Below are 24,318 nucleotides of genomic sequence, written 5' to 3' on the forward strand. Positions count from 1 at the left end.
TCCTGCCCAGCCCCTCCTCAACTCTGTCTTGTTCCCTCGCGACTTTTTTAGCATATACACTACAGTTTTGCATATTCCCGAGTCATTCAATCGTTTCTCATCGCGGCTCTAGGCTAGATCTAACCCCCCTGCCAAGCCATCCATCCATATTTAAAGAAAGCCAGACCCCCCTCCTCATCTTCATCTTCATCCTCATTATTCCAACTAGCAGCAAAGCTCTTCTTTTTCAACTAGTTCCCATGGCCGACCAACAGATTGTTCCCTACAACTTCGTCACCAAAGCACTAGTTCCCGTAGTAGATCCAACTCCAATAGCCAGCATCCCCCATAAACAACCACCACCTAAAGGCCATGGCTAATCCTTCTACGCTCAACCCGTGATCACCATGCCAGAGCGCCTTCGCAAGGATGCTCCATTAAAGAAAGGACCCATTGTAACAATCTCGATTTCCACGATGGGAAATCCACAGATTCGCAATATAAGATGATGGTCACCGAAGTTCATTCCATCAAATTATCCATATTACAGTCGATATAAAGTGCATGTACGAATAAAAAGAGTACAATAGCAGGGTTTAAATTATTACATCGCCACTTGGTAGAATCATCAGACTCTAATGCAAGCAGAAAAGCATCGGGGTAGCGGAAGCATCTTCAGGAAACTCCATCTCCAAACTTGTGCGTAGGATGAACCCTCTAGTTGCGTAGTCATCACCAGAGTAGTCATACTCCTCCTCACCTAAAGCATGATTTTTAGTATGATTATGTACTGGCCACGTACTCACCCTATGCGCATTGCTTTGTGGAAAGTGGATGCATTATCGGAATAGAATAAGGCCTAATATGCGGCTGTAGTTTCCTATTCAATATTAAACAGTAGTAATTAATCAAGTTTTAATCCATATCGTCCATATCACCTGTTCCACACCTCATCATCTCCCAACCCACACACATCTCACCACCCACTCTCACACTAAGGTGGTAAGGACAGCTCCCTCCCGTCCTTACCTAATCGGCTCACAGCCCTCGGGCTCGCAGCTGTAAAGAAAACCGAGGGAGGTAGAAACTCCTCTCTCTAATCGAAGAAGCGTGGGTCAAGGGAAGAACATATCATAAACTGGCACACACCCGGCAGTAGTCCAGATTCGAAAGTCGGCGCATGCCCGTCGGTAGTCTAGGTCTAGGACATGACCATGCCCAAAGGCAGGACAATACGTATTGATTTATCAACTCTGCAAAGCGTGTGCACCCGTGCCACAAGATCGCCATCATCGGTGTTGTACGGCACCTAGACTGACAACGGAAGCCTCCGAGCTGAACAATGCCACCCTACCACTCAACTCCTGGTAAAGCCGGGGCCACCGGCAGCTGAGACTGTGAGGCGTAGTCCCAGGCCTAGGTGGGGCACTACGCTGTCTAAGGAGGGTGTGGGTCTATACCACCCGTACCTTCCTACACTATCCGCTAGCAACCTAGTAGTAGTGGCACCATTCCAACTAAAAGGGTATCCGCACCCCGCCCATCGGGGACCAGTGGTGTGCACGAAACATTCCCTAGGGGCCGTTCCCTCGAGATACCAGTCCTTAGGTAGGACCAGACAAGACATCTTCACATAGGGGATAACCAACACCCCGTGCCTCGGCGGCACCTCCTCCCCGGACTTCAACCCATCACCGGCGTCCGACCCGGGGACTCCTCAACAACACAACTTTACCCGCCACAGGTATCACACAAAGGGATATCCAGGGCACACCCCACAGCGTAACTCGTCTCACGACTCATCCAGTCGTCCTGTCCAGTCGACACAACCCTCACCACATGCACCCAAAACACACGTGGGATCTCCCCAAAGTCATCGCATCATCTAGTTCCATTATCCATCGTCAAGGTATAGCCAAATTTTATATAAGATTAAGCGATACAAAAGTATCACGCTAAGCAGGTGAAGCATGCTTCTATCTTATGCATGGGTTAGGGTTGCGTCAAGATATAGGCTCACAAATCATCTACCATGCAACCTATCACAATATATAGCAGCTGCAAGAATATAAAGCACTAGCAACTACAGTGAGATGCCTAATAGGTTCTATGAGAGTAGGTGAGTCATGCCACCTGAATAGTCACTCCCAAGCTCAGCGTAGTACTCCGGGTCATCAGGCTCCTTCTCCTCCTCGTTTGGTGCTGTGGAACGGAACGTATAATCGTGATAAGCGACTCTATAGACATTCACAAGGAAGTAAATCAAAAATATAAGACCCAAATGCACTCATGGACAAGCCTAGGATGTAGATCTTATTTTTAGAAAAATTTGGGCACCAAGTTCACATTTTTCTGACTTCGTATGAATTTCTAAAAATAAAATCATTTTCTAAAAAAGAAAATAGGATTTTAAAATAGGGCTGACATGTGGCGTGATCTGATGTTATGCTGATGTCAGCAGTCCGGGTCTCGATCGGTCGACTGATAGTTGGGGCCGGATGATGTCACGCTAACATCAGCATTGACCTAGTCAATGGTCAAAGCTTATTGGGTCCTTAGTGGGCCGGATTAGGCCGAACATGGGCCAGGTTGGGCCGGCCCGGCCTAGGACACGTGTCGAGCGCACAGGTGACCATGTGGCATATCCGGGCTAGGTTCGGGGCTTGTTCTACGAGTCCGGTCCATGGTGGACCATGCGGTGCTTGGCCCGCTGTCCACCGACATGGTTGGTGGTGGACCGGGTGCACCGACTCCCCTCATCTCTTCTTGGCTCACAGGCGGGTGGTCCCGGCATGCGGGCTGCTTCCCCTTTCCCTCTATCTCTCACTATAGCGCAGGCCCAGGCAACAGTGCCTTCCCCTTCTCTCCCCATCTCCTCTGCTTCACACGGCGGCGGGTCATCGGCGGGGGCATCGCGTGCCCAGGTATCTCGGCGATCGTGCAGGGCGTCTAGATGGCACTAGGGGCTCACGGACACGCGACGGCACAACAACGAGGCAGGCGCGGTGCTCCGGGGGCTCTAGCAGGTGGCGCATCGGACGGCGGCAGCAGCGGCTCGCGGGTGCGAGCATGGGGCCCGAATCAATGCCGCTAAATGGCTTTTCCTTTGAATTGAGGTCGGTAGGGTAGGGTGGATGCGGCAGCACGGTGTTCCGGTGCTTCGGTGGTGGGCACGCGGAACGGCATAGGCGGTAGCTCGCGGGGCAGGGCAAAGGAGCCGGTTCGAGGCCAAGCAAGTGGTTTTCTCCTTGATTGGAGTCGCCAGGTGCGTATTGAGCTCACCGGCGATGACCATAATGCGCGGCAGCGCTCCGGTGGCAGCACCGCTGCGGGGGGCTAAGGCAAGGCAAGGCCTTTCCTACAAACCAGAGACGCGGCTAGGTGCGGTGTGCTCAGGCGGATCTCGATGGTGTACTCCCATCTTGTGGGGTGGTCGGAGATGCACAGAACGGCCTCGCCATGGCGGGCACAGCAACCGCAGCTTGGTGTTCGCGTGTTCCCGAGTCATGAGGGCTTGACAAGGTAGTGTTTTGGGTGTTCTAGGCGTATGTGTGTGTGCGTCGTGTAGTGGATCTGGCAAGGCTCTGCCTTGGTGCCTCCCATGTGCAGGAACATGTCGGTGGCATGCCTCGGTGGCGAGCGCGACGTGCGCATCAGGGCAGGCGAGGTGGGAGCCTCCCCGTGGGGCGTGCTGATGGGTGGTGGTGCAGTGGCGAGGCGATGCAGGTGATCGAAAGTAGTGCAGTGCCGAACCAGGATGGTGGTTCGCCTCCTCCGTCGGCGTCCCGAACGGAGATAGCAGCTCCTGGCGGTGCAGCTTCCTTCTTCCCTGCCTCCTTTCTTCCCCTTTCCCCCTCTTCCCCTCCTTCTTCTTCTTGGTGTGACTGGGGTTTGGAGAGTCCACCGGTGTGGCAGCGGGGCGGATGGAACATGTGTTAGGGCTTGGACGGGGTTATATAGAGGAGCTCGTGGCTATGGCGGTGGACGGATGGCTTGATCGAGCCGGGCGACTAATCAACGGTGCACGTGGCATCCGGCTAGGGTTGTTGGGTTGCGGGGAGGGCGTATGCGGCCAGGGCGTCTCCAATTTCAAATCCACCGATGGAAAAAGGTGGGCAGTGGCGCAGGGGCAGGCTCTGCCATGGCGCGGGAGCTCGCAGCCCAGGTCATGCGATTTGCTTGACCCTGTCGGCTCCCTGCTGGCCGACGAGGTAGGTGCGCCCGCGGGGGGCGAGCGGTTCGAGTCACTGGGACGGCGCGCGGGGTCAGGTGTGAGCCGAGGCGAGCGCATCGGCGCGGTGCGGCGTGTTGTTTGCTGAAAAAGGGAAAAAGGCGACCGGGGGTGAGGGATGAAAAGCAGGCCTTGTCGGTCAGTGGTTGTAGGCGGGCGCACGCGCGGGGTGAAGGGCACCTATAGGTGGGGTCCGACTGGCAGCGATAGGCAGCGTTCATGCGCGGTGGCTATTTTATTTTTATATTTTTTAAAAATGTTTTTTACAGAAATATATGTTCGATTTCACATTTTACAGTTTTATACCCCTACTGCCCGGCAGGGGGCGGCAGGGACCTATATGTAAATAAATATAATTTTTTTGCGTGGAGGCCCCTGGTAGGAGCCTGCCACCCCCCTGCCGGGCAGCAGGTACCCGCCGCCCGGTGGCGGGGCGGTAGGGCAGGCAGCCGCCCGGCAGGGGGGCGGCAGGCTCCCCTGCTTCCCCCTATATAAAAGGCTGAGCTCCCCCCCTCCCCCCTCATTTGCTTCCCACGACATCCAGAGAGGGGGAGGGAGAGAGGTGGGGTGAGGGAGGGAGTTGCAACGGCGAAGCCCTGCCGGATTTTGGATCCGAACCGCAGGTAATAAATATTTCTCAACTTTCTCATTCTAAATTTTTTGTATGTTTAATTCTATAATTAGTGTTTGCAGCAGTAATGATATTTTAGCGATTTAGGTACTGTTTTTATTATAATTTATGTAGAATTAGGATTAGTTTTTAGAAAAACCATTTAGGTTTACCAACCAATTTTGTGGTATTGATTAGTTGTTTAATGCGAGAAATTTTTTTGAAAAATAATCAGAAATTGTAGAAAATGCTAGAAAAGTATATGAAAAATTCAGAAAAATCGTAGAAAATGCAAAAAAATTATAGAAAATGCTAGAAAAAATTATTTATAAAAAATTATAGTACAAAATTTGTAGGAAATGCTAGAAAAGTTTATGAAAATTTTAGTTAAATTGTAGAAAATGCAGAAAAATTATATTTTTTTTGTTAGGTATGGCCGAAGATATGCTCTACTTGACGGAGTCATAGACTCGTCGCACCGGTCCTTCCTTGCAGTGGTTCAGCGCGTGAAACTTAATGTGCTGCGTCCACGTCCACCAGCGGAGTGGATTCCTGTTGACCCACGATGGGTGCCCAGGTGATATATCGTCGGATTATGTTTCTATGAATACGTTTGTTTCGTATACGTTTCCTACATAATGTACTTACCTTTGATCGTTCTACTTTTCAGGTTGAGTGAGGCTGGTCTTCTTACTATAGGCCGTCTTGCTGAGAGTGGTTTGGCAAAGCTGGGCAGGTCCCTACTGACGGCTCTGGTTGATAGATGGAGGCCTGAGACACACACCTTCCACCTCCCTTGTGGGGAGATGACACCAACCCTACAGGACGTTGTGATGCTGCTGGGTCTTCCTTTCAGTGGGGATGTCGTAGGGCCTCACGTTGTCCCGTCTACGTGGTTGGACAATCTAGAAGAGCATTTTGTAAATATTGACATCGCGATTGATGTAGAGGAGCACCCAAAAGCAACAGGGCCTGCCAAGTCATGGATCCTGCAGTTCTAGGTACATACCTTATTTTGTTATGATTAATGTTAGAGTTATGCTTTTGACTAGTGCAATTATGGTTTTATTTTATAATTGATCTCGTACTCATAAATGTTCATCTTTTGTATGCAGCCCGACATTTTGGCACATGATGCTGATGAGGATAGCGTCACTCGATCCCTTGAGGCATAACTATTGTGGTTGTTTGGATACATAAAGTTCAACAACTCACATGGGGCCTATGTGGATAGGGTGCTTGTGCCTTACGCACAGGAGATCGCAGAGGCAGCTGTGGAGGAAATGCCTCAATACAGTTGGGGTTCAGCGGTACTTGCAGCCATGTATCGTGGCCTCTACAAGGCATCGGTGCATAATAAGCACAATGCAATTCTTACAGGATGTCCGATTCTGCTACACCTTTGGTCGTACGAGAGGATAGCAATTGGTCGTCCGATTATCGACCACTCACCGTATGAGCTGGATATGTACGGTGACACTAAGGATGATAGGCCCACCATGGGGACTCTTTGGTACGCTCGTCGGGTACGGAAATGACTGCTACTCCTACTATTATGTTGGCAATTCTGTTGCTTTGTTTGACCCTCTTTGTATTTCTTATTGGTATATATTATTATTAATTTTGTGCAGAAGAGTTGGGCCCACGTACAGTCTCGTCGGGCCTGTCCTAACTTTGTGGTTGAGTTTGATCGGTTGACACCTGAAGACGTCGTGTGGGAGCCCTACTCCGAGTTGGCTATAACCACTCGTGCACCGTTTGAGATATCTTCGGTTTGCTTTCAGGACCAGGCCTTTTGGATGACAACTACAGCGTTGGTGTACGACATTTACATTGAGGCTCACTGCCCGGACAGAGTCAGGAGACAGTTCGGTCAAAGGCAGTTGTATCATGTGCCGTCAGCATTGGATCGGGTCCAACGCCATGACCACAGGTGACGATTCATATGTCATTTTCAGTGACTATGCATTGTATAGTTAACTAATCATATTTGACTAAATTGTTTTCAATATTTAGTTTGTCGAGGACTGGTCAACCCTTCTCGAACAAGTGGGTGACATGGGTGCAGCCTTGGGTCGATGGCTGGGACCAGGCAGAGGAGAACGTGGGGCTTGCGACCCCTGCACACACGGAGGCTTCGTACAGGGCGTACCTGAGCTGGTATAAGCCTAAGACTCATTGCCGCTTGATATATGCTGACATGCATCCACAGCCGCATGTTGCGACCCCACAGGATGGCTATGCACGACATAGGGATGAGGCATTAGCTGGGGCAGTGAGTCAAAGTTATCATCGCTTTTCAAATACTTTGGATTAGAGTGTTAATGTCTTTATTTTTCTTGCTTGCAGTTTGAAATGTGCAGGTTGATGGACGTAGATGCCAGGGCGAATTTGATGAGGATTCGAGCGGGATCTATGATGGATAGGAATGAGCAAGAGTCAGACTGGGCCTGAGTTTCACAAAGAGACCATTCCATGCTTGAAGCCTTTGGTAGCCGGACATCGTACGAGGACTCCTACGGTCCGTCTCAAGCCTCGACCTTGTTTCCTTGTGGTCCCACACAGCAGCAGCCTTCCCCAGCACCTTATTGGTCTCAGCAGCATTATCCAAGTACGTGAGGATACTTACTGACTTCCTACTTTGATAACAACAATTAATTCTCAGTCCATACAGGTGATGGACACCCACCTTATCAACCTCACGGAAGGACCCAGTTTAGTACCATGGCACCAGCTGCAGGGATGTAATTTCAACCAACACAGGCACCACCACGACCTTTCGGTAAACATATAGTCCATATCTTAATTTCAATTAATTTTGGTATGAAGTCTAATTCCTTTTGCATTTACATATAGGATCACAACAGTTATATGATGCGGGACTTTCTTCGTATTACCCTATGGCGACAGCAGAAGGAACGCAAGGTAAATACCTAATCTGTAGCCTGAACTTATCATGTTCTTCTTATTTCTATGAATATTTTAAATAATTTGAATGGTTTACAGGATCGCACCACCAGCTTACTGATATGGGTCCTTCTTCATATCCACCACCAACAGGTACGTATGATGACTATGTACCTAAATATATGACTTATAAGATGATGATTATGATATCTTAATTGCTACTATATAGGGGCCACACAGCATACCTTTGAGGCGAACTTCGAAGACTGGAGTCGGTTATTTTCTACACCTAACCAGCAGGCCGATCCTACCTTCCAGACACCTGTGGCCACCGGACGTCCAGGTAGAGACGTAGGGCCTCCAGACCGACACACCTACCCTACAGACCATGTCCATGCACAGCGTAAAAGAGGTCGACATGGCCGGGGTGGTTAGGAGGTGCTTCTAGTTGTTTTTGTATTTTTGTTATGGACATGTCATCATGTTATACTTATTTCGGTCTCATGCATCACCTATTTCGTTCTCAGTTGCATATGTGTATGAATTGCTTAGTTATACTTTTCATATTCATCTACTTTACTAACGGTTTTTATTTCTATCCAAAATATCTAAAACCACATCTAATGTCGCACTGACGTTCAAGGTTGAACTTGCGGGGAGGAGGGGCCCGCCGCCCGGCTACCTGCCGCCCCCTACCGGGCGGCAGGCTCCCGCCAGGGGCCTCCGCGCAAAAAAAATTATTTTTATTTACTTCTAGGTCCCTGCCCCCCTGCCGGGCGGTAGCCCCTTTCCGCCCCCCTGCCGGGCGGTAGGGGTATAAAACAGTAAAATGTGAAACCAAAAATATATTTATGTAAAAAATGTTTTTAAAAAATATAAAAATAAAAAAGGCGCTTCATGCACGTGGGTGCTATTGGGCTGGCAGGTTTTACTAGGCTGGCTCACGTGCGGGCACGCGAAGCAGGTTTGGCTAGGCCGGCATGCTGGGCTGGCTGCTCCTCTGGGCTGAAATGCCCTTTCTTTTTGCCTCCCCTATTTCTATCTCTTTTCCATTTTCCTTCTTCTATTTTATGTATACCATGGTCCTCTAATTTGGTATAGACATGTTGCCAAGCGTTTACACCATCCTAATGGGGTCCACTAGGGTCTTCTAGGTTTTGGAACCCAAGTCCAAGGATTGGCAACCATGTTCTATTTAAATATTAAACTTGCATTTGATTTTATTAAGCATTACATAAAATCAACTGAAAAACCAAATCACAGTTGAGTTAGAAATGCAATGCAAATGCTTGACAATAATTAGGTGCTAAATATGCAAGCTGTGGTGGTTTCCTATATGGCACTTCACCATTCATGGGTAATCTTTGGAAAAAAAAATTTGAAAGTTGGGATTTTTGTGTCATGGATTTTTGGAATGTTACAGTCCTACCCCCTCATTAGAATCTCGCCCTTGAGATTTAGGTGATGCGTACCTTTCGAAGAGGTGAGGGTAGTGCAACCGAAGGTCTGCTTCTTTCTCCCAAGTAGCTTCCCTCTCTATGTGGTTGCTCCATTGAACCTTGCACATAGGGATAGTCTTGCTTCTCGTCTCCTTGGTGTCTGTGTCAAGAATGTGAATGTGGTGCTCCTTGTACTCTAGGCTGTCTTGGATATCCAGAATATCATCTGGTATCTGCTCGTCGGGCACTCTCAAACACTTGCATAACTGTGACACGTGGAAAACTGGGTGCACTCCTGCTAACTCTAGGGGTAACTCCACTCTGTAGGCCAACTTACCAACTCTCTCACAAATGCGGTAGGGACCCACAAATCTCAGGGCAAGTTTCCCCTTTATATGGAATTTGTGAGTGCTATGGGGCGGGGATACCTTGAGGTATACAAAATCCCCAACCTCAAACTCGGGATCCCTTCACCTCTTATCTGCATAGCTCTTTTGTCGGCACTATGCAATCTTCAAATTTTCTCGCACCTGAGTGACTTCTTCTTCGGCCTCTTTGATCTTTGATGGGCCAAAGAATGATCTCTCCCCAGTCTGTGACCCCATGAGCAGGGTCCTGCAAGCTCTCCCATGCAAAGCCTCAAATGGTGACATCTGTAGGCTGGACTGATAGCTATTGTTGTAGGAGAACTCTGCGTGAGGAAGACTCTTCTCCTAATCCTTCCCATACTTTAGAGCACAAGCTCGGAGCATATCCTCTAGAATTTGGTTTACTCTCTCGGTCTACCCATCTGTCTGTGGGTGGTAAGCCGTGCTGTAGTCTAGCTTAGTCCCGATGGCTTTGTGTAGGGTCTTCCAGAACTTGCACACAAATTGCGCTCCTCGATCGGACACAATGCTAGTAGGAGCCCCATGAAGTCGAAGAATGTTCTCAACATACAAGTCTGCTAGCTGTTCTACCCCAAAGTGAACCTTGACCGGGACAAAGTGAGCCACTTTAGTCAGACGGTCGACTATCACCCAGATGGAATCATGCCCCTTGGGCAATCGGGGTAACCCATTTATGAAGTATCCCGCAGGCCATTGGTTCTCGGCCTTGATGTTGTTCCACCAGAAGTGCTTTTTCAGATCAGCGTACATCTTGGTACTGCCCGAGTGGATACAATACTTGGAGTCATGATCCTCAAATAGGATCTCTGTATGTAAGCCTGCGTCAAATGGCATGCAGATTCTATCCTTGTACAGCACTGTTCCTTTTTCATCTTCACGGAACTTGGGGCACTTCCCCTTTATCATAAGCCCTCGAATCTCCTGAATTTCAGGGCAACCTTGCTGTGCTTTGCGGATTCTATCACCAAGATCAAACTAAACCTAGTGCTCATTCAACTGACCATGAGATACGATGTCCATCTAAAACTACTCTATCTCCTGCTTCAGCTCAGGAGGTGGTGTGGAAGAAATCAGAGTGTGGCAGTTACTCTTGCGACTCAGAGCATCAGCAACTACATTAGCTTTACCCGAATGATAATGAATCTCCAGGTCGTAGTCCTTGATCAGTTCAAGCCATCTTCGTTGCCTCATATTCAGATCCTCCTGAGTAAAGAAGTACTTCAGGCTCTTGGGATCAGTGTAGATATCACACTTGTTCTTGATCAAATAATGCCTCCAGATCTTCATGGCATGTACAACTGCTGCTAGCTTAAGATAATGAGTCGGGTATCACTATTCGTGATCCTTTACCTGTCAGGATGCATAAGCAATGACTTTCCCATTCTGCATTAGAACACAACCCAACCCCTGTCTGGAAGCATCACAATAGACTATGAAGTCTTGCCTGATGTCTGGCAATGCTAGCACGGGTGTAGTGGTAAACTTCTCTTTTAGAGTCTAGAAGCTTTTCTCGCACTCGGGCGTCCACTCAAACCCTTTGGTCTTCTTCAAGAGGTTGGTCATGGGTCTTGCTATCTTGGAGAAGTTCTCGATGAATCAGTGATAGTAACCCGCCAATCCCAAGAAACTCCTAACATCAGTCACATTGAGCGGCTGCTCCCATTTCTACACAGTCACAATCTTGGATGGGTCAATTGGCACTCCGTCGGCTATAAGTACATGGCCGAGAAAAGCGACTTCTTCGCACCAGAACTCACACTTGCTGAACTTGCCATAGAGCTGATTCCACCTCAACTTCTCCAGCACAATCCTCAGATGCTGCTCATGCTCTTCAGCGGTGGCAGAGTAGATCAGAATGTCATCTATGAACACTACCATGAACTTGTCTAGCTCTTCCATGAATACCTTATTCATCATGTTCATGAAGTATGCCGAGGCATTAGTGGGCCCAAACAATACGACAGTGAACTCATATTGCCCATACCGAGTGACAAAGGCAGTCTTCGGTATGTCCTCCTTCCAGATCTTCATCTGATGGTACCCAAATCGAAGGTTGATCTTGGAGAAGTATTTGGCATTCCGCAACTGGTCTAGCATGTCATCTATCCTTGGCAGAGGATACTTGTTCTTGATAGTGACGTCATTCAGGTTGCGGTAGTCCACGCACATCCTTAGACTGTCATCCTTCTTCCTTACAAACAGCACAGGTGAACCCCAAGGTGATGCACAAGGTCTGATGAAACCCTTGTCAGATAACTCCCTGAGATGTTTCTTGAGCTCTTCCAGCTCATCAGTTGCCATGCGATAGGGCCTTTTAGCAAAGGGTCTGGTACCGGGGAGTAGTTCAATCACAAACTCCACATCCCGATCTGGTGGCATTCACATCAATTCTTTAGGAAACACGTCAGGGTACTCACATACTACAAGCACTTCTTCTAACTTCTTGTCTTCAAGGGTGCACAGCATTGAAACTGCCTCCCCTTGGTGTGGTTCAACACGGACCTTTCAGCCGCTAGGGTGTGTGATCTCTACGTATCTTGGTAGACAAGATATCACTCCTTTGTGTGCGGTTAACCAATCCATCCCTATGATAACATCTAAGCTCTCAGAAGGTAGCAAGGTGAGATCAGCTAAGAATGGATACCCCTCAATGGTGATGATCACTCCCTTACATCTGTGGGTGCATTTTGTGGTTACCATGGGTGAGCTAGTGTACAAGGGCTCCTTGCGCGGAGTCATGGGTATGTGGTGCTCTAGTGCAAACTTAGATGATATGTATAATCATGTAGCACCAGAATCAAATAACACTAAAGCCTTAGCTCCATGCACAATGAACATACCGTATATGATGTCGAGGGTGGCCTGAGCGTCCTCAGCCGTCAGGTGGGCGAGTCGTCCGCAGGTAGCTCCAGCGGGACCCTTGGAAACAGTACCCAGGGTCTTCTTCAGTGGGCAGTCAACCACCTTGTGACCTGGCTGGCCACAACCGAAGCAAGTGAAGGGCACGCTGCCTGTGGGGGTAGACGCAGCAGCCTTCCACATGCTCGGGCTCGAAGCAGGATGAGTCAGAGCGAGGCGGTGGTAGTTTGCGATGTAGGTACCACCACCATGGCTTGAACCCTGTCTTCCTCCCAAAGCGTAGTGGGGATGTGGGGGCAGGGATGCCACCTCGCGCCTCTCGTGAGAGGGGGCATAGGTGGTACCCTCAGCATGGTGCTTCTTCTTGTTCACATTGAGCGCATCAGCCTCCATGCGATCCTTCTCAATCTCAATGGCCTTGTTAGTCATGTTTTGTAGGGTGTACGAGGGGTTACCCGAGAGGGCAAGCTTGATGCGAGTGATCAACCCCTTGCGGTAGTAGTACATCTTCACCTTGTCGTCGACCACACATTCACGAGGTGCATACCTCATCACGTGTGTGAAGCGAGAAGCGTACTCCTGGATCCACTTAGTTCCCTGCTTCATGTTACGGAACTCGTCCTCCTTAGCGTCCATGGCACCCTTAGGAACATGGTAGTCACGTAACTCCGCAGCGAACTCTTCCCATGAGATGTTTGCCGCATCGTGGTGCGAGTCACAGTAGCTGTCCCACCAAGCGTGTGCTGCACCGAAGAGCTGGTGAGCCACGACTCCAACACACTCCTCGTCGGTGCAGGTGGTTAGGTCCAGCTTGTTCTCCACCTCCCGAAGCCAGTCCTTGGCAGCCATGGGGTCGCTGTCAGAACGGTCGAAAGTTGGTGGCCTCAGCTTGAGAAAGCCCTCCAGCTTCATCTAAAAGTCATCGCGCTGACCTCCGTGGCGGTGTAGCATGTTCTCTGCCATGGCCTTCAAGAGCTGAGTCTGGCGGGCCATCACCTCAGCCAACATTGGCGGGGGTGGCGGAGGTAGAGGGGGCGGCAGAGCTCCTCCCTCAGGTAATGGGACTCCTCCCACGGGGTCCACGGGGTCTCCACCAGGTGGTGGTCCTCCAGCGGGTAGGGGCGTGACGGCGCGAGGAACCTCCTCCTCAAAGTCGAGGACGATGCCTCCACGGCCACCACCACGGCCTCCACGGCCTCCTCGTCCACGAGCCATAGCAGGCACAGGGGAAGGAGAGCGGTTACGTAAGCGGTTGGATCGGCAAGTGGCCATAGGCTACCTAAATCACGAAGGTTATGTGCACGTGCACTAATTTAGTTTTCGTTGTTAAGTAATTAGGTGATTTACATGATTTAAAACTTTTAAATCTAAGTACACTCCAACAAAGAAGCATAACATATCCATAAGATGCATAAAGATCAAAGCACTCATTACATGGTTTCATTACATGCAACGTCATTACCAACTAACCTCATGAAATCGTGGAAACGCACTACACGCAGGTAGTCACCAAAAAGTGGAACATCTAGACAACTCATGATGTGAGGCATACCTTATGGCCCTCGAATGCGATAGCATTACTCCTACATTATTCTAGCATCATGGCTAAAGTCTAGGCACGACTCTGAGTGGGGCTGTAGGGTGGGGTAACTGGACTGGCAAGCACGGCGGAGGTAAGACGGTTGCTACTCTCAGCATGTGGCTCAATAGGAGTCCTGTGAAGATGGGCCGCTAACTCCCGAGCTAGGATAACCTCGTCGGTCGCCTCAGGAATGAGAAAAGCCAGCGGGTGAACAAGCGGTCAAGTCGAGACGGGTGTCCTCAAACTTGAAGTCCTCAGTGCGCGGCTGTTGGTATATTTTATGGGCACACAGATAAAGATCCGCAAGCACACGGATACCGTTGTAGCTTTCACCCGGAGGGTTTTAAATATCATATCCACAGGGGAACGTGTGAGGTTGACTACGGTCTAACTTAACCCAGAGCAGCATAAGACTTAAGACGGTCAAGAGTATAGAGGGGATCACTAAGATATCTAGCTCTAATCTTGGTAAGCTATGTCTTCTACTACTCTATATGGGGACAATTATCTAGGGAAAGACACCAACTGCGGATGCTTGGCCTGGTAACTAAATCCCACTATTCCTACAGACGGGAGGTGGACTACAAAGGACTCAACAGGACTGTCACTCCTGCGATCTACAACCGATCCAGAATGTCAGGATGAATCTAATGAGATACCCGAGTGTAAGCACAACGCTTACACTACGAATATTACCTTAACCTATTGCAATAGATTAACGTACTTGTTGGCGCTCCTTAAGTACCCCTTTTATCCCTTGTTTATCCTTGATAATGGCATGATTTTAATATCAAAATCACTAACCGTCCTAACCCCGGCCTAATTATTGGTCATTTTCACACTTGCACATATATTTTGGAGGAACTTCATTTTTGCAGGTTTTTGGCCTATTTTGGAGCATGAAATGATGAGGCCCGTGATCGAGTACTAACACGGAGAAAGACGAAGGCCAAAGCCCAAAGAAAGGACCAAAGCCCATGTTGATTCGAAGCCCATTCATGCACATCCATCCTCCAAGAGACCCCAAAGGACCAAGCCTATGAAGATGAGATCAAGATACTTCGGGATTAAGCAAAGCAAAAGAAGATTTAAGGAAGGATTCCCTATCCTATCCTTTCCTCGAAGATATCTCCAAGATAACGACGTCAAAAGGGGTGCAATCGTGAAGGACATAAACTCTAGAAGATGCGAGGAGTCTGCACGCGAAAGGAGGACATGAGACAGCGAAGGAATGAGCCAGGCCGGCTAGCCTAGGCCCATTGGGCCGGCCGGCCCAGCCCTTTTTTTAGGTCGGTTTGACCTCCCCTTCGACCGGTGGCTTCCTCGGCTTATAAATAGCTCGCACCTTATTCAACTCGAAGCATCCATCCACCTAGAACTCGACGAAAACCTAGGGTCAAGACCGGAGGGAGACGACGGCCGCCGCAAGTCTTCGAAGTTGTCTAGGAGATGGCTTAGACTGACCCTAGCCACCGTGGCCTCCCTGCATGGTTGTGCCATGGCGGAGTTCATGAGCTTGTTGGATTCATCGATGGTGTGCACATGGTGGTGATGATCCAAACGAATCTATTATGTGAGTAATGATAATCATGTCTTCCGAATCTATTAGCGATCATGTTCTCTCTTTCGATTTCGTTCTTCTCTTTGGGTTTGCTTCATCTTAGATCTATTATCGAGATAGATCTCTTAGCATGATCTTGTAGTCATGGAGGCTAGAGGTTCATGGCGGAACTACCAAAGGGGGTTCGACTTGCTTCAGGGTATCTTGTTGAAAGGGGTGGCGTCGTGACAGGCCGTTGCCACTTAGTAGGTGGGGTATCGAGGAATCAGATTGGAGATTTTGAGTTTAAAGATGCTTTTTATTGAGATGCATGATTTATCCGCTCGTTAGCTTGAACTACAACTAGATGACGATAGGCCTAGTCATATCTTTGGTTTTGCTATGATTAAGCCTATGTTCATGGATGAGATCAACCTCTACATATCACTCATATCTATTAAAGGTTTACCCTTTATATGCAATCAATGCTTCATGTTAGGATAGATCAATTAGATTAGATGGAAAACCTTAGGTAGTTCTTTGTCGATCCACGGATTGATAAACCTTGGGGGAATACTCTAAGGGAAAAGCTACACGAACCGTGCGCTTGCGGTATACAAATCGGGGCGCTAAGGAGCATCAACAAGCTTTTCTGGCGCCGTTGCCGGGGATCGGCAACACGAACCCTAGGGCGATCTATCTAGTTTTTGGACTAACCCTAATTTTATTATTGCATATGTCCTGTGTTCCTTGTTTGTGTCCATGAATGCAGGTAAAACCCTAGACACAATGTGATTGAGAAGTTCTCAACGTCCGTACTTTGACAAGTCAAATCTCACTCAAGCAAGTTGATGGCTACGTGAAGACCCGCTCTTTAGTGGTAGGTGCTAACTTTTGTTAGTAGCCCAGCATCCGCTATCGAGTCCCCACTCCCCAAAGCAAAAGATGATAAATAAGGTACGCCGCCGTGCCAATTGATTTTAAAGACTAATGTTTTTGGAAAAAAAATGTTTGTTCAAGCAATAGGTATGAAGCATGCCCGCGAAGAAAACCGTGCGATCGGATCATCATCATCTCCAAAGTGTTACTGTTGTAATGAGTTTTTCGTCCAAGATCAGAGAAGTACCATGAGAAAATAATAGATTATTTTGAAGTTCCATCAAGTCTACTTTTCAACGCATCAAGAATCGTGAATTTTGGAGATTGGTGTGAAGAGTTATGGTAAAATCTTTCAACGCTGCGCATTCTGAAATGTCTCGGGACAGAGCATAGTGCCGGAGTAAAACGACCATAACTTCTTCATCCGGAGTCCGTTTGGGATCAGTGACCACTCGTTGAAAAGGTAATTTCATAAGGCTTTCCATGGAGTAGAATTTTGGTACATGTTCTGTGCAGGATGATCAAGGAATTGAACGAAGAAGAGGCAGCAACAAACAATGGAGAAAGTGATGATGATGTCGCAAGATGTTTGGAGAACCTTGTGCACAAAAGTTGATGATTTGAAGTTGACCAACGCTAGAGGCAACAAGATTAGAGGAACCATGATGCCACCCATATTCTCCATGGGATGCTCAAGAAGCTTCTAGTCGAGTGCAATCAAAGAAAGAGACCGCTCTGATCATCGACACAAAGCACGGGAGCCTCCTTCGATCCCGACACCTTAGGCAAAGCAAGAACCATGGAGACATACCATTGGAGCCATGCTACTCACTGGTGAATCAATGGTGATGACCTTGAAGCCAAGGACGCAAGACAAGATGCTCCAAAGACCACATGATTGAGATCATTGACATCTTCGGATGAATTCACAAGAAGATACTGTTCTCATCAATATTCTGCTCAACCTCAGAAGCAAATAGCAGTATATTTTTGGATATTCAAAAGCTCCACGAAGTTCTCGTCCCAACGAATTAAGAACCAAGTCAATCGGAGATTCCTACAAGCGGGTATGGCCAAAATATTGAAGGTTGTGCACTCTGAAAATTTCTGGACAGCACGCAGCGCCAAAAGTGAAACGGGCATAACTCCCTCGTTTGGACTCCGTTTAAAGCGAATGACCACTCGTAGGAAAGGTAATTTCATAAAATTTTCAATAGAGCTATATTTTGGTATATGTTCTATTGAGTATACAGGAGAGATTCCACGAAGAAGAGGCAGGAGCAACGTGATGAGAATAAGATAGAGAAGATGACGATGATAACAATGAAGACGAGCTTGGGCGATGTTTTCATCAAGCGTACATGATAAAATTCAGAGGCTTGGAGCAGAGGAAGAACCCCAATGACATTGGCAAATGAAGGAACAAGCGGTCGACCTTCGACAAACGAAGATGTTGCAAACAAACCACGACGGATTACAAGAGCGCAACATTCAACACATGGAGACGTGAGAAGCAAATCACGACGGACCATGAAGAGTGCATCAAGATGACATCTCGCACAAAGCACCACGACTCCAATGAGTATGAAAAAGTTCCGAGGCTAAGGTATATAGTGAATTCTCAAGCTTCTATTGGTTTTGTTGATAATCTTTAAAAATCTCATGCTCGAACCGATAGTCGGAACGAAAGTTTAAATTCTATGCCTTGTTCTTTTCATGATGATAGGCTAGAGTTTCTTGAGAATGTTGATTTCATACTTAAAGAACCTCTGCCTAATAATGAGATCCGCACTATGCAAGAAACACATGCTGCATTTAATTACACCATGCCTTGTTGATGAAATTTAATTGAGGATGTGATTATGTTGCATATGTTTACAAATAATTACAAATCTCGATCTTGCTTTGCGCTTGGTCAAGCTCATGACCCTAAAAGAGCACATGTCGGGAGAAGCCCCGAATTTCACTAACCATGCAGGACATGAAACTCAAATGATGAGGAGGGAAACTGTGCCCAAAATTTTGAGCACCATCATCAACATCTTAAGGTTTCAAGAACGGACGTCGCTAAGCCTCATCAATTTTGTGCGCAAGTCCAGAGATTCACAATGCAAGAAAGTTGAATATTCAGGATCTCCATCAAGTCCTCGGTTCAACGCATCCATGATCGATACAATTGAAGACCCACTGGAGGAGCTATGTCTCAAACATCGGAGATGCACGTGCTGAAATCAGCACGGGGCAGATTGCAGTGACGGGAAAAAGGGGCATAACTCTCTCAATTGGAATGCGTTTTGGGCAAATGAAGACTTGTTGGAAAGAAGATTTTGTGCACCTTGCATTGGATCAGTTGTTTGGAGCAATTCCCAATCTGGACAGAGAGGAAAATCCGTGAAAAGAAAGGTAGCGACGAAGGACAACAAAGAAGGAGGTGACCATGATGTAAGAGACGATTGGGTAAGATTTCCATTAAGCGTGATTGATCATGTCCAACATGTGAAGTGGATAAGAGCTGCATGGAACACCTTCACCTCTTGCATGAAGGACCATGGCTTCGCATCAATGAGAAGGTATGTAAGAAAGTCGAGCTCTATGACTCTAAATGAAGCGCTTTGCGGGAGGCAACCCGATCTTTTATTTTATATATATTAATATGACCGTCTACATAGCACTCTTTAATCGGAATATCAAGTAACATTGTACCATTACTCTAACAAAAACCACAACTTCATGTTGTTCATTCTAAATGTTATTGAGGGAGCACTTTGTTATTTGATCTTGGGAAACTTGTAGACCTTTTTGTGTGCCTATTAGTGTTTAGAGTCCTTTTCTTTGTGTGCCTTTTAGAGAGATTTATGACGCATTGTACCACCATTTGATTCTAAACATGTGGCTAGTTTTAGACCACCTCATCATGTCATATCATTTTGTTCACTCACCCCGTGTTGCATTGCATACCATGTTGTTCGTCTCACCCTTGCATTGCATTGCATGTTGCATTTAAAAAAAACCTTTTCTAAAAACATTGACTAGCATCGCTTTTGAGATCCTAAAACCCTTAGGAAAACCACTCATAGAGCAATCCTAAAACCATAGGGTATGTTTTTTATTCAAAAAAAATCTAACTTTTGTTTCTCTCTAGTTTTTTTGAAGCCACCTTAGATAGAATTTCTATACCCAACACTCTCTCTTCAAAATTTTTGTTTTAAGACCAAAATATAGGAAACCCATAAACCTACTTCTAAAACCTTGTTAGCTCGCTTGCTTGGTCCTTTTCGATAAATAACCTTTTCATTGACAAAAACCTCACTTCTTATGAAGTGTCGCGAAGGCTTTTTGTCACTCTTAGCAATTTTTTTGAATAAGCTAGTTGCGGAACAACATCGAAAAGTCCTTTCAAACTTGCTAACACTTGTTTTTGCTAACATTGCATTTGCACTTTGCATCCATTCCATTGTTCATGCCCTCATTTTGCTAGCTTGGTCTCAATCTTATTGATGTATGCTTTCCTATCCATGTAATGCTTGTCATGACAGCATTTACCTTTTGCAATCTTGTGTAAACGTGGTGTTTAAACTTGTTTGTGGACTTCCATCTTTAAGCTCTTTTGACCAAGATAACAATCCATTTTGTTCTTATGTTGCATTTGGTTGGTTTATAAGCTTTGCAATGCGCTTTATTTTTTTTCTTGTGCTATGAAGGCCTATTGATCTTGGGATAGACATAGTGTTTTGACCTTGGTTAAATAAGTCTTTGTGGCTATGGAGAAGTTCGGCAACCTAGTTGTAAACATGGTGTTTAGAACTAGGTGTAAACATTGTCTTTGTTTATATACCTTCCTCTCATTTGCATTTACACTAGCACACACGTACATTCACTAGGTTTTTTTTCCGCTAAGCTAGCTATGCCACAATTTGAGATCTTAGGAATGGTAGGTTTGTTGGCAATTGTCTCTATTCCCGACTATCACCTTGGGGGTAGATTGTGCACTTGAATTATTTTGCAGGCATGACAAAGCGTTCCCATGAATTCGTGATCAAAGAAGAAATCAAATTCGTCAACATCTCCAAAGTTCGAGAGCAAGCTCTGCTGTTTTCATCAAATTTTGCACATGGACAGAGATGTACAAGGAAGAAAAAGTTGATATTCAGAAGCTCCATGAAATTCCCGTTCCAACGCATCCAAGATCAATGAATTTGAAGACTCGTACAAGGAGATATGGCAAAAACTTTGGACGCTGCGCGTTCTGAAATTCGGAACAGATTGCAGCGCTGGGATAAAATGGACACAACTCTCTTGTTTGGAATCAATTTTGGGCGAATAAGGACTCGTTGGAAACGAAAATTCATGCACTTTGCAATGGAGCAATGTTTCAGAACAGGTTCTGTTCTAGAAATTGAAAGAAAAAATTCGTGAAGATGAGGCAGCAATGGGACAATGAGGAATTGAAGGAGGCGACCACGACGTGAAGCAATGATTGGGACCATGACTTAATCCAAGAAGAAGTTGAAGGAAAATTGAGGCAACAAAGGTGAAGACACATTGAAAATGATATTAATACACATGAGGGAAGGACTTCAAGAATTGTAAGATGATCCATCTTCTCCTTCCACGCCTAGCATCATGCTAAGCATGGGGGCGGATTTCGTGGACAAGGAAGAAAGATCTCATGGAGTAAGACAATCACAGTTGCCACAAGATGCTCATGATTCTTCTTCCATGCTTAGCACAATGCTTAAGTATGGGGGAGGCCGCGCTACACTTCATTACGAGCATTGAGAAGGACGGTAATTCTTCCTCGACTCTCTCTTTTTCTAAATGCTTGTACATATATGCCTTCAACCATAGATGCAACCTTTGTATATATCTATCAACCTATCACATGGCTTCTAGGAGGACAACCTAGTTTTGTTTTTGTTTTCAATAAGTGTAGGATCACCATCACTTTGTGCTCACCACATTGATATATTTTGGCAATGCCTTATGCTTATGGAAAAATGATGAAAGTTGCCGCTTTGTTTTACCTACGCTATGTTGTATATGACTTGACCATTTGCTCTCAATTAAATGGAATTAAAATGATTAAATACCGGCTCTTTTATTTGTGGAGGTTAAATGACTAAATTCTAAACTCACATATTCTATGTTGCTCTTTGATTTAAGTCTACCGATGACCTTACACTTTGTGTTGTTTAATTTGAAAACTTAATTCCTATGCTATCTACATTTGTGAATCTCTTTCAAAGTTCTATCTACCAAAGCCTATACATACATATTCTTTCATGATGAAACCTTTAGATTGCAAACTTATATTTTGATGAGTTGGATTAAGATTGATTTCTTTGGTATGAGACTAAGAAGCTGGTCATTCCGTTTTTTTTTGTGTAACCTTCTTTTTGCTAGCCTATTTATCCATGCATTGTGAGTTTCTACTTCGGGAATCTTACAAACCTCGCTGGATATCCACCCTAAACCAAAAAATATCTTTTTGTGATTACCTCCTTGACCACAACCCACTTTGAGTATGGATTATCATTTCGACGGAATCAAAAGAATCAAGGGCATCATATAAAGAAAAGTTTTGGGAGACAAGGCTCCCCGAGATTTAAGTGGTTCTACGAAGAAGAAGGTGAATTTGAGATACTTACCCTAGCTAGTTGGTTCTCCCACTATTCATACTCGAGGACGAGCATTCGTTCAAGCATGGGGGGATGGCTGGGTAAGTATTCTATGTTATCAAAAGTTCTAAGGAGCAAAAAGAAAGAAAAAAAAGAGAAAGAAAGACGAAAATAGAAAAATGATAGAAAAAGAAAAAAAAGAGAAGAATAAAATGCTCCTTAGCCCTTTTTGGCTTCATTAATTTTCCAAGTTACTTTGAAGAACTATTCCATACTCAAATCTTCCAACCATGTGCAATCCGATAATGAGAACTTCATTTGTGTCTCGGGATCATCCATTTGCCACTTGCACATGTCCACCTATCTAAATGTGTGTGTTTCATCTTTCCCCCTCTCCAACATTATTTTCCAATGGCCTTTTTGACTAGTCTCGGTAATTCCATTAGATCTCTCTCTTAGTTTGATAATATTTCAAGTATAATGTTTTGCTAGGATTGTTTTTACCTACCAAACTCCACATAAGCCTTCCACTTTTATATATGAGTAGAATAGGTTGAACACAATCTAATGTAGGCTTGAGCGACTTGATGAGATGAGTATTTCCATGATCTTTTGCAAGCAAACCTCATTTATGTTTGATATGCATTCTTTTGAAAACTCTTCACGATGAAACAAGGTAAAGGTTTGAAGTTCGCTTAAGTTTGAGAGCATTGCATTTATTTATTATTGTGGCTTGTTCTTTAATTGCTAGTCTATCTTCCATAATGAAAAAGTAGCCGGTCACAACTTGAACTTAAATGCTAAATACTTGAGAGAGCAATATGTCTTGTTATGTATGACTAAGTGCAGAGAGGACATTGAGGGGCAACGCTGATTTCTTTATAAGCAAAGCTCCTGGACTTACTCGAGGACGAGCAAGGTTTAAGCATGGGGGGAATGTTGGCGCTCCTTAAGTACCCCTTTTATCCCTTGTTTATGCTTGATAATGGCATGATTTTAATATCAAAATCACTAACCATCCTAACCCCGGCCTAATTATTGGTCATTTTCACACTTGCACATATATTTTGGAGGAACTTCGTTTTTGTAGGTTTTTGGCCTATTTTGGAGCATGAAATGACGAGGCCCGTGATCGAGCGCTAACCCGGAGAAAGACGAAGGCCAAAGCCCAAAGAAAGGACCAAAGCCCATGTTGATTCGAAGCCCATTCATGCACATCCATCCTCCAAGAGACCCCAAAGGACCAAGCCTACGAAGATGAGATCAAGATACTTCGGGATTAAGCAAAGCAAAAGAAGATTTAAGGAAGGATTCCCTATCCTATCCTTTCCTCGAAGATATCTCCAAGATAACGACGTCAAAAGGGGTGCAATCGTGAAGGACATAAACTCTAGAAGATGCGAGGAGTCTGCACGCGAAAGGAGGACATGAGACAGCGAAGGAATGAGCCAGGCCGGCCAGCCTAGGCCCATTGGGCCGGCCGGCCCAGCCCTTTTTTTAGGTCGGTTTGACCTCCCCTTCGACCGGTGGCTTCCTCGGCTTATAAATAGCTCGCACCTTATTCAACTCGAAGCATCCATCCACCTAGAACTCGACGAAAACCTAGGGTCAAGACCGGAGGGAGACGACGGCCGCCGCAAGTCTTCGAAGTTGTCTAGGAGATGGCTTAGACTGACCCTAGCCACCGTGGCCTCCCTGCATGGTTGTGCCATGGCGGAGTTCATGAGCTTGTTGGATTCATCGATGGTGTGCACATGGTGGTGATGATCCAAACGAATCTATTATGTGAGTAATGATAATCATGTCTTCCGAATCTATTAGCGATCATGTTCTCTCTTTCGATTTCGTTCTTCTCTTTGGGTTTGCTTCATCTTAGATCTATTATCGAGATAGATCTCTTAGCATGATCTTGTAGTCATGGAGGCTAGAGGTTCAGGCTTAGGCCGACCCTAGCCACCTGGGCTCCCTGCGTGGTTGTGCCATGGCGGAGTTCATGAGCTAGTGTAAGGATCGATGGACCAAGAGGGGGGGGGGGGTGAATTGGGCCTTTTTCAATTTCTAAAACAAAGTAAAGCAACCTTAACCTATGCAATGCTAGTAGGGCACCAATTCACCAACCGGATAACTAAGCTACCTATACAAGCTAAGAGAGATAAGACAAAGTAAAGCCTAGCAAGGTAGAGCTAAGTTATGATCTCTAAGTCAAGCACATGAGTAAATTGCATGAAAGAAAAAGCTTGAATAAAGAGAGTGAACAAGAGACGACCGGATTTTTTCCCGTGGTA

The 24,318-nt window shown here is 46.2% G+C and overlaps 1 long non-coding RNA gene across 1 annotated transcript; it reads right to left on the bottom strand.

Moving 5' to 3' along the window:
* Positions 1–485: 485 nt before the first annotated feature.
* LOC120644145 lies at positions 486–2,218 on the bottom strand. The gene is made up of 2 exons (XR_005663452.1): positions 2,113–2,218; positions 486–739 (listed from the first exon to the last, which is right to left on the bottom strand). It is a non-coding gene; the product is annotated as an uncharacterized LOC120644145 (long non-coding RNA).
* Between the last annotated feature and the right edge of the window lie 22,100 nt (positions 2,219–24,318).

Source organism: Panicum virgatum, chromosome 8K, assembly GCF_016808335.1.
Source record: "Panicum virgatum strain AP13 chromosome 8K, P.virgatum_v5, whole genome shotgun sequence".
NCBI classification, from domain to species: Eukaryota; Viridiplantae; Streptophyta; class Magnoliopsida; order Poales; family Poaceae; genus Panicum; species Panicum virgatum.